The 7,706-nt window shown below is 42.8% G+C and overlaps 1 protein-coding gene across 1 annotated transcript in view; it reads right to left on the minus strand.

Moving 5' to 3' along the window:
• Positions 1-5,609, minus strand: part of PEPD (peptidase D) — a 175,983-nt gene extending 170,374 nt beyond the window's left edge. Inside the window, exon 1 of the mRNA XM_049805309.1 lies at positions 5,524-5,609. The gene's annotated coding sequence lies outside the window, so the exon portion shown is untranslated. The remainder of the gene's footprint in view (positions 1-5,523) is intronic.
• Between the last annotated feature and the right edge of the window lie 2,097 nt (positions 5,610-7,706).

Raw genomic sequence — 7,706 nt, forward strand, 5'->3', positions numbered from 1 at the left:
GAGACGCCAGAGAGATGTGGTCAGGCCTGAACAAGGGGAAACAAAAGGCACTATTTTATCTGCAGCAGAAAGGCAGTGGAATGCTTCAGGTACTGAGTGACCTGACCGGAGAATACAATAAGCATTATGAGGCCTGCAGTAAGGAGGGAGAATAATTTCTTCTTTTCAAAATCAAATTCAAGTAGAAGCAGCCTTAGCAAAAGCCACTTTATATAAATTAACACAATTCTTCCATATATCACAATGACCGGTTAGGCCAGAGGACTTTCATTGTCTGCAATTTCCTCCCAGCTGCAGTCCTTTGGCTTTGCCGTACACAGCCACATGCGACAGAAACCCAATAGAGCGGCTCGGCATGAAGACAAGGGCTGTCTGTGATACTTACCAGTTGCCTTCAGCCTCCTAAATGGTAGATGAGGGCCAGATCATCTAATTAGTCTACACTGACTTCGCATAGACCTAGAACAAGGGATGGAAGTGACTTCAAGACACATTTATTTCTGTGTGATTGCTGAGCAGCTCTGGAGGAGCAGGAGGGAAATCAGCAGCAAACCCCCGGTGCGCCCACCACAGGGTCTTCCCTCTGAGCTCCCTGCCCGTCTGTGCACGGTGGCTTTACAAAGTGCCTGATCCTACCAGGGCAGGCATTAACAAATTGCAAAGTAGGCTGGAACAAGGCCAGTGAAATCACAAAACATGCTATAACTAAGAAATTTGGCAAGTAACTGAATAATTGGAGGAAAACCAGGAGCGTCATACTGCTGCTCAGCAGGGGTGAATGCTGATGATTTTGAGGCTTTCTTTTGAGCAATAATCTCCATGAAAAGGTCAACACCATGTAGATGGTTAGCAATTAAGACCTCTGATGGAAGTTACTATCACCATCTACATTAAGGGGAAAAAAAACCCAAACAAACAACCCCCCCCCCCCCCCCAAAAAAAACACAAAAAAACCCAAACAAACAACTCAGACCCAAGGGTACTTGAGTAAGTTAGATCTTTCCGATTGCTTCAGCCAATTAGCTCCTGAGGCAAATAGTCTGTAGGTCCTTACGTGGAACCAGTCAGGGATATCATTAGGAGTTCACCTTCGAGAAGTCATGGAGGAGGCATAGGACAATTGGAAAATGACAGTGCCTGTGCTGAACACGGGGGAGGATGGCAGAGTGAGGAATGAAAGGGCAGTCAAGAATGCTGGAACAAATAAACAAGTGATTTGTAAGGCCATGGAGGACATGAAGGAGATGAACAGCACTGCGCATGAATCTGTCACGTAAAAATAATGTCAAAACAATATCGTTTAATTTTCCAACAAGGTAGCAGACCTTGTGGCGAAGGGAGAAGGGTAAATGTCATACTTCACCTAGTAAGACTCTGACACCGTTTCCCATGGTATTTTTATATAAGCTATGGATACACAATGTAGATTAAACTACCGTAGGTGGATGCAAGAAAGACAGGGTGACTTAAGCCGGGGAGGAGTTATTGATTGTTTACTGTCAAAATGGAAGGATGCACAAAACAAAGGTATTCCTTGGGGATTTGTCCTGAGCCAGCTCTGTTCAATGCCGTATTATAGTGACCTGGAAGGTAGGATATAGAGTATTCTCAGTACATTTGCAAATGACCCCCAGCCAGAAGGGACTGCAAACGTGTGGGAGGATAGGATCAGAATTGCAAATGGTCCCAACAAGCTGAGGAACTAGCACAAACAATAGGGTGCATTTCAATTAGAGCATGCAAAAATACTCCACTGCAGAAATACAGGATGGAGGAAAATTGATTAGTTGGAAGATCTTTAGAAAAGGATCTAGCAATTATAGTAAATTACACTGAGTAGGAATCAAGAATGCCACAATTTTGAAGGAGACAAACATGCATGCAGAAACAAGGGGATAGTCTGCAAGTCATGCAGAGTAACAAGGCTTTTGTTGGGAAAGTTTAGCCAGTGTGGGGCATTGCCCCTCAGGAGAAACCTGGACCACTTGAGAAGCGTCTGAAGGAGAGTAGTGGGAAAGGTCAAAGTCCAGGAAATGGGCCTACATGGAAACTGTGAATGAGTATTTTTGTTCGGCCTAATGTTCTGGTGCAAAGACACGAGGAATCAAATGCTTTCTTTGTCCACTGCTGGCAGAATAGGAAACAGCGGGAACCCAGCATCCCTGGCCCCGCACAAAGAGAGTGGCAGCAGAGCTGGTTAATACAGACACCAGGGAGGGGGTCTTCTCTTAGAAGAAAAAAATACAAAAACAAAAACCCCAAAACAATACAAAACCACTCAGATAATCTGAAGCCAGTTTAGCAGGTGCTCACACAACTGCTTTAGACTTCAAATAATCAATCCTGATGAGAAAGGCATAGCCAAGATCAGCATACAATCATCAGGGAGTGTTAACCCCTGAGTAGTTGAGTTCAAGGTATGCCAGTCAATCAAGGGGAAAAAATAATGAAAAACATATCCCACTTCAAAGTGGATTAAAAAAAGCCATGATTTTTGCATTCAGGTGATTGCAATATTATTAGAGAGGTCATCACACTGAATATTCATCGATTGCCCTAGGCAAGGGCTTAAAGTGGTCAGAGAAGTCTCTGACCGCCCAGCAATATAATTTTATTTGTTCTTAATCAAATTTTAGGATCAGACAAGCTTGTGTAATTGCACTTAAAATGCTCCCTTGCTGGACATCTATCCCGCTCAACCTCACCTCTTATTGTCTAGCCTTGTTTCTTGGGGATTGCCTTTGCTTTAGCTGCACAGAGCCTACTTCAAAGCCTACGCAAGACAGCTTCTTCAAAGGCAGGCAGTGGTAAGGAGCCCTTCATCACCATCCCAAACCCCTCAAACTCCTGCAAACCATCAGAAAGGTGAAGCACTTTGACAGCAGTGGCCATCTAGCTCAAGCACACCAGCACACTACCGCAGCCACCAGGACCCACCTGGAGATGCAGCAAAGTGCAGTGCCCTTGGCCACAGCAGCATGCTCGGATCCAGCACAGGCATCGCCAGCCTGGAGCGGCATTGAACCATCTAGACACAACCGTAACGAGTCGAACTTGTTTCTAGCAAAAAACCTGCAAAGCCCCATTCACAACCACCTTGCTTTTTGCTGCTTATAGCCATAATGATGATACTCACCCTGAGAAACTCCCACATCTTACTCTGACAGTAATACACAGTACTGTAACATTAACGAATTGGCAGTAAGAGAAAACTACTCATTTGGAAGAAGGCTTCTGGAGCAATATAAAGCTGCAGGAAACCTGCCTGATTTGACTTTTGGCAGGTTCTGCTACTAGCTTTAAATTAACACTGCAAGTGTTACCAAGTGATTCTCTACAGGAACTAGCTGAGTGAACCTGAGCACACCTGTAATTGCATGTTCAAGTTACACAGACCTCAGTTTTCTGTCTTAGAACAAATTAGGTTTATTTTTAGGTTTTTGTCTCCACCTGAATCCAAAGCTCCAGCCACAGCATTGTAATGTTAAACCCACAAAGGTCAAAATCAGAAGAAAATTATTGCACCAGCCCTTATGAAGTGAAACGTGCATTTTACAGAGCTCTGTTGGTAATGTTTTGTTCTGCTCTTCTGTTCTTTCACAATTCTCTGTGCAAAGAGACTATTTTGACATGAGCATTATATTCTGTGAGTGCTGGATAGGAACAACTTCTCCAATTTACATAAGCTTTTTAAAACTAAGATTTTTTTATTATGAACTTCATCCCTCCCATGTCAACTTAGCAGTGATTGGGAAAGGCTAATTGGGTTCTGTGTGTTTTCTTTACATCTTGAGTATAATCATGGGGACCTATTTGTTTTGCCAGATTAAGGTCGCTTAAGAAATACCATAAGAGCTAAGGAGATTTTAAAATTATTATGGTTTCTGTGCTCTTAATAGTATATGATGAATAGGAGGAAACTAAAATGTGGTAAAATTTTTTGTGGAAAACTGAGAACTTTTAAAACTAAAATTAAGAACTCATCTAACATGCTTATTACCATTGCCAAGAGCAATCTGGAAGTCAAAGTTAACAAAAAAAATCTCACCCCAAGTTATCCATGTCTCACTCACTGTCAAAACCTCCAAAGTATATCAGATCTTTCATTCAGCTCTAATTAAGAGTATTTTGGAGACAGAAACAGAATTTAATTCCTCCTAACCTTGGTAGCACAGAACCTGCATTTTCTCTCAGCTTTTCTTTCTGCATCAAACTGCCGTTTCACCTACCAGCTTCTAGCCCCCCATTCCCAGGCTCTGCTGTCCTTTGTGGTACTCTTCTGGAGGCTGGCATTCACCAGAGTCATTCAGAACAGACTTCAGACTGTTTTTACTCCCACCAAGAGACCTACCAAGGGCTAAAGAAGCAGAAAATTGGGCAGCCATGTAGGCAGTTTCAGCAGTGTCTCCATTAGCAAGTAATTTGGTTCAGCTGGAGTGGGTTTGGGAGACTAAAGCAGCAGGTGCTGATACCCTTCATATCTCCAGCATGTGTGGATTGTGGGTTTAATTTGGATTAGATTTAGCTTGATCACCTAGAACAAATCTTCCCCTTGCTCAGGGAATCAACACTTTCTGAAGAGAAAAAGCATTTGGTACACTCTAAAATAATCTTACGGTCCACAGTGCAGTTCAGATCCCAACGTCCCATTAAACACTAGAGACCATCAGATGGCTCACCTCAAAGCACGCCACTGCCCCTACCTAAACCGCCGTGTTAAAGTCCTATCTTCCTCACTTCTCCTCTGTCCCAAATTGTTGGGAAGTTTCTTAAGGTAATTGGGTTCATTTGGGGAGGAATGTTGCAGATGCCTTGAAAATAGGGGTATCATGCAAATCTAACAATCTCAGTTATGAAGCGCCTTAATTATGCACAACTGCTCTGCATTACATAGGTCTAATTCACATTTGAAATGCATTCAGCTTCCAGCACAAACATTAGATTCAATTACCATATGATTTTTAAGAAACTGTAACATTGCCAACTAGCAGAAGTCTACCTGAGCTATTTCAGCCGGTTTTGATTAAAGCAATAGTGCGCGTTTCCCTTCTCTATGCATTACAAACTTAGTCTCCTTCCTCTTAGCTACAAAGTTGAGATCTAAAAAGGCAAACCTCCCAAAGTTTACAGAGAAAACCACCTTGCCTTATAATCTCAAGATATGAAGTAAATTTCCAGTGTAGTGAGTTACCCACCCAGCTGCATTTATTATGTGTTAAAACTCCCTGTGCACCAAGCAGAAAATTTGCCCCTAAGCATTTTTTTTATAATTTTTTTTTCCCCATCTTGAAAACTGCCAGAATACTAAACAGATTTTTAGGAAATTGCTCTCAGTGGTAAAAATTCACCATCTGATCTCCAAACAGAATTATAAACCTGAAACACAGAGGCCAGATACAGCCCTCTAATTAGGAGTAGGCAGTGATTTTTCTGGCAAAACATGTTTTGTCAGAAAACATCAATTAATCAACTTCTCCCCACCTTCCACCCCCCCCCCCAAAAAAAAAAAAAAAGAAAATTTACCTATTTCATTAAAATGTTCCCTGAGAAAAGACTGGGTGCCAGCATGGACAAAGCAGGCTCCTTTCCCGCCTGACTCCCAGCAGAAAATGGACTGGGAGGTGCCCAGGTGCCAGGCTGGGACTCTCCTGGCCGGGAGTCCTCCTAGTCTCCCATGTGTGCTATTTACTGAATAATTAACCATTTAGTGGCCCCAAGAGCCTGTAAGGCAGCCCAGCAGTTCTACCACTCTTGGAGAAGCAGCAAATTAGAAGGTTGTCTCCTCTCCTGCCCTAACTATAAACCATCGGGACTGGGCGCTTAATACGGGTGTACTGGTACATGGCTCAGTCCCAGCGTTCTCAGTTTGAATCACTAAGTGAAATTATTGTAAGTCACCATGGGCTTTGGCTAAGTATAGAGGGTAGCTTTGGACTATGCCAAGTTATTTAAGGATAGTAAATAATACGGATTTGTCATTTCTTCTGCAAAATGTGAGAAAGGCTATCTGCCAATCTCTCCCCGGCTCGCAGCGCTATCAATATCCCACTCTCTTGACTAGACTTTGGCCAATACATCACAAACTGATGCTCATGGCTGAAATTCATTAAGCGATATGTCTGGGTTGCTTCTTCTGCAGGAATGAGATTTTCTTCTGCAAACCGAGAGGTGATAAAAATTCCCTTTGTAAATACCAAGGCTGCTTGAAATCTTTCCTTCTAATTTTCTTTTATGAACACGTTGGGGAATTTTTGTGGGGGATGACCAAGGGGAGGGTTACAGAACAGGAAATGGCAGAATTTTTTTTTTCTTTTCTCCTGAAGAAGTCTGCTTTTTACGGGAAAGCTGAAAACATTTTAATTTTCTCCCGTTCTGAACTAAAATTATTTATTTTTGTAGCTTCTTAAGGCTTCTACGAGAAATTAAAATTTTTTCTTCCAAAAAATAATCACTTTGCCAAAGCAGGACAGTGAAAGGAACGAATAGCAGCCTGTTACTGACAGCTGCACCCCTCAGCCCTGCTCAGCACATTCTGCACATCAGAAAGACAAAGATGTGAAGAACTATTGATCACTGCTGCTTAAATGCACTGAAACTCTGAATTTAACAAAAGCGCAGGCCCGACACAGGAAACTTCTGTATGTTCCCAAGACAAGCACATTATAAGCAAGGCCTGTGGAGACTCGCTCACGGTGCCCCAAGTTTAGTTACTTTCCCCAGAAACAAACCTGCCTTGGTCCTGTTGCAGGTTATAATCGGGGCCATCCAAACAGGCTGTCACTTAATGTTCAGCTTGGAAAATTTTTATCATGTCCATAAAGAATTAGATTGTGGCCACTGTACTCATGCTGAATCAAACAGGAATTATACACAGTCAGAGCAAGCCTGAAATAATGCCTTGCCAGTAACCCAGCCATATTCTTTTAATTCTCTAAATCTCTGTGCTCATGGAAATCCCACAAGAGAAAATCTAAATAAATGAATCATAATTATAAATGTTGTTTATGTAATTGGTAAATGATGCAGAGATAAGTGAGCACTGCTTATTCCTACACAAACACAAATTAAATATGGGCACTGCACCAAAGATGTGCCCTCTAGTACTCCAAATCTAACAAGGTTCAAAGTTTAAAAATCGCAGCCCACTCCTGTGATTTGCATCTCTTTCTGTCATACCAACCCTTCCCATGAAAGCACCTCCATATACCAAGGGTCCCAAACTGGAACTGTGGATCAGGTATTTTCAAGAAAACATAAGAAGCACATTTTTCACTTTGCAAGTAAAAAAGGAAAGGGCAAGATAATCCGTCAGCAAACTGACCCCTTATAGGGATCATAGGCAGTCCCATTACTGCTATGACAACTAGCTCAGCTGCGAGCCAAATGCCCGGAAAAGGCCAGCCAAAAATCCATCAGTAAAAACTCATTTATCACTGCTAAAGGAAAAACCAGCGCTGCCATCCGAGGCCGGCATCCACGCAGCCGGCCAGCCCCTCTCCGCAAAGGCCGGGCTCCAGAGCACAGGTCCGCGCCGCAGAGCGAGCCTTCGGGGCTCGTCAAGGACTCGCTCCTGACTGGAGACAGCCATGTTTCCATTCAAAACAAAATCTGTTAAAACAGAAATAATTAGCGCAGGGCGTAGTCATTTGGAAAGCTCAGAGGTTAGCGTGCTGTCGCTGAGTCACTCTGAGCCTGCTACACAGCGA

The sequence above is a fragment of the Accipiter gentilis genome, chromosome 7 (genome assembly GCF_929443795.1).
Source record: "Accipiter gentilis chromosome 7, bAccGen1.1, whole genome shotgun sequence".
Classification (NCBI taxonomy): Eukaryota; Metazoa; Chordata; class Aves; order Accipitriformes; family Accipitridae; genus Astur; species Astur gentilis.